The sequence below is a fragment of the Raphanus sativus genome, chromosome 1 (genome assembly GCF_000801105.2).
Source record: "Raphanus sativus cultivar WK10039 chromosome 1, ASM80110v3, whole genome shotgun sequence".
Lineage (NCBI taxonomy): Eukaryota > Viridiplantae > Streptophyta > Magnoliopsida > Brassicales > Brassicaceae > Raphanus > Raphanus sativus.
In genome coordinates, this window is record NC_079511.1 from 24,525,145 (window position 1) to 24,528,430 (window position 3,286).

General features: G+C 45.4%; 1 non-coding gene across 1 annotated transcript; it reads left to right on the top strand.

Annotated features, from left to right (window-relative positions):
- Window positions 1–2,464: 2,464 nt before the first annotated feature.
- On the top strand, window positions 2,465–2,571 carry LOC130497930 (small nucleolar RNA R71). Its single transcript, XR_008936975.1, has one exon. It is a non-coding gene; the product is annotated as a small nucleolar RNA R71 (small nucleolar RNA).
- Window positions 2,572–3,286: the final 715 nt, after the last annotated feature.

The window sequence follows — 3,286 nt, forward strand, 5'->3', positions numbered from 1 at the left end:
GAAATCTCCCTAATGCATGAATGCAACCTATATGCTTCTAGACTCAATCCTAAAAATGCAAATGATGCAACTAAATGATTCTTTTTGTGTTTTTCAAATTTTTTTTTTTTTTGGATTTTTCTATGCAAATAAGAATGTAATATGCAATGCATGAGACTCAAAATCATGGAAACAAACATGATCAAATACTTGGTACCTCCCCCACACTTAAATCACACAGTCTCTGTGTGAGTGAGGTACCCAATGGAAATGTGAAACACAAAGAAGAGTGGGATTGTGTGTTACCTTCCGTGGAGCGAGGTGTGAACGTCGCTGCGACAGGTCGCTCCCAGCTGGAGCGACTTCGGTATGTCGGTGGGAGAAGATCGCTCTGAGGTCGGTTTCTGTGTTTCCACTCGCGTGTGACGCGAGCGACCTCGGCTTCTCGCTCTGGACATGTCGCTCCCAGGTGGAGCGACCTAGAGGTATCGCTGCGATGAGATCGCTCTGGTGTCCGACTTTCTGCTCAATACCTGCACACAACTTCACTTTCTCATTGTTTGATGCAATAAAATGATAATGCAAATACTAATGCAATATATACAAGGATACTCATGGGACTTCCTCCCAAGTGAGCTTGTTTTAAGTCTCTAGCTTGACTTTGCCTCCTTTGGATCAGGCTGGAATAGGTGCAGAAAGTGGAGTTGACACCCCATCTTCCTCAGGTGGTAGCTCATCAAAGTTACCATCAGCAGGAGGAGAATTCATCTCTTCAATGGTGAAGGCTTGTCCAAATACAGTGGGGTTCCTCATCTTCTCCTTGATGTCAAAGTGGAGGATGTTCTCCTTACCCAAATGGAGGTCAATCTTCCCTTCCTTCACATTCACAATAGCTCCTGCTGTAGCTAAGAATGGCCTTCCAAGAATCAATGGGTCTTGAGCCTCCTTACCCATTTCAAGCACCACAAAATCTGTAGGTATCTCATACCTTCCAATCTTCACAGGGAGGTTCTCTAGGATGCCCACAGGGTACTTCACTGAACGATCAGCCAACACCAGAGAGAGTCTACACTTCTTGTACTGAGTGAATCCAAGCTTCTTTGCCACAGACAAAGGCATCAAGCTGACACTAGCTCCTAAATCGCAGAGACACTTCTCAAACACCATAGGTCCAAGAGCACAAGGGAGTGTGAAGCATCCTGGATCTTCTAGCTTCTCTGGAGCATCTAGCCTCTGAATGATGGCATTGCACTCATGACTCAGAACCATCATGCCCTCCATCTCCTTCTTCTTAGCAGCTACAACATCTTTCAGGAGTTTGCTGTATTGAGGAATCAGCATGAAAGCATCAATGATGGGCATTGTAACCTGAGCTTCACTCATCTGCTTCTCAAACAAAGCCTTGTACTTCAGTAGCAGCTGCTTCTTGAATCTACCAGGGAATGGAAGCTTTGGTTCATAGGGAGGGGAGACAGGAGAGCTCTCACTTTCTGGAGCAGCAGATTCACCATCTTTTGTTGTTTTCTTCTCTTCTCCAACCTTTCCTTTACCCTTGGCTTTCACAATCTTCTCCAAGATCTCAGCATCTGTCTTCTCATCAACAATGACCACTTCATCATCTAGGTTGATGGCCACCTCCTCACCTTGTTTCTCAGCATCCTTGGTGAGGGTTACAGGAGTCAACTGCTTACCACTCCTAAGTGTGACAGCTTTTGCTTCCTTGGGGTTTTGATCTGACTTTCCAGGTAGAGATCCTTGCTGGCGGTTCTGGTGGGAGCTCATGGAAGCAAACTGATTCTCCAAATTCTTGACAGAAGAAGCGAGGTGGGTGAATTTGTTGTTGAGCTCATTGTTGCTCCCATCAATCTTGGAGTGAAGGTTCTTCAGCTCATAGCCAACATGCTTCTCACTTCTAGTCTGAGACTCCAAGATCTGTTTCAGCAAGGCATCCGTGCTGCTCTCTTGAGGAGCAGAAGAGTTAGGAGAAGGGTTTTGCTGAGGCTGATAGTTGCTCTGCTGGTTGTTTCTAGGCTGATAACCACTCTGCTGGTTGTTTGAATAGGGCTTCTGTTGGTAGTTGTTGTACTGAAAGTTGGGTTCCTTCTTGTACCAGCTACCATTGCTGTTGATGAAACACAATTCTTCTTGCCCTTCCAAACCCTCAACCTCATTGACAGTAGGAGGTATCTCCTGTTGTGGGTTACCAACAAAGTTCACATGCGCTTGTGTGGCCTTATCAGCAATGAGTTTGTCAATCTTCTCCTGAAGAGCCTTTATCTCATTCCTTGTGTGCATGTCATCCCCTCTACTGCTTCTGTCATGGTCTCCACTGTAGACTGCATCAGTCTTGACCATGTTGTCAACCAGAGCCTCTGCTTCTTCCTCAGTTCTCCCCAAAAAAAACCCATTGCTAGCTGTATCCAGTCTGGCTCTGTACTTAGGAAGAGCACCTCTGTAGAATGTGCTCAGCAAGCTCTCCTTAGAGAATCCATGGTGTGGGCACTGAGCTTGGTAACCATTGAATCTCTCCCAAGCTTCACTGAATCCTTCCAAGTTCTTCTGTTGGAAGCTGGAGATCTCATTCCTCAACTTAGCAGTTCTTGAGGTAGAGAAGAACTTCTCCAAGAATGCCCTTTTGCAGTCTTCCCAAGTGGTGATGGAGTCACTTGGTAAAGACTTTTCCCATTGACGTGCCTTATCCCCCAAAGAGAAAGGGAATAGCTTGAGCTTTAAGACATCCTCTGACACACCATTAGTCTTTGACATACCACAGTAGATGTCAAACTTATCCAAGTGATCAAATGGGTCCTCCACAGCCAGACCATGATACTTGTTGTTCTCTATGCAGTTAAGCAGCCCTGACTTGATCTCAAAGTTGTTAGCAGCCACAGCCGGGGCTCGGATTCCCAGTCTAGGACCATGGATGTTGGGGCAGTCATAAGTGCCAATGGGGCGAGCTGGTCACTGTTGGGGCCCTTGTGGAGCATTGTTTACTCCATTGAGGTTCAGAGGATTTTGTGGATCAGCCATCTCAGCTTCCTGTGTCTGCAGTAAAGCTTGTTGCTCTTATTCTCTTCTTTTTCTAGCACACTCTCTCTCTAAAGCTCTGATGTCTGCGGCTCTTAGAACAAGTTTGATGTACCCTTGCTCCTCAAGTTCATACACCTGAAAATCACAAAGAGTGAAGAAGAGAATCAGTAACTTACAAAAATAAAAATGACTTAGTCTCAAGCAAATGACTAAATCTCAATGTTCAAATCAAACTCAGAATTTGGCAACGGCGCCAATTTGATGTTAGGAGTTTTGA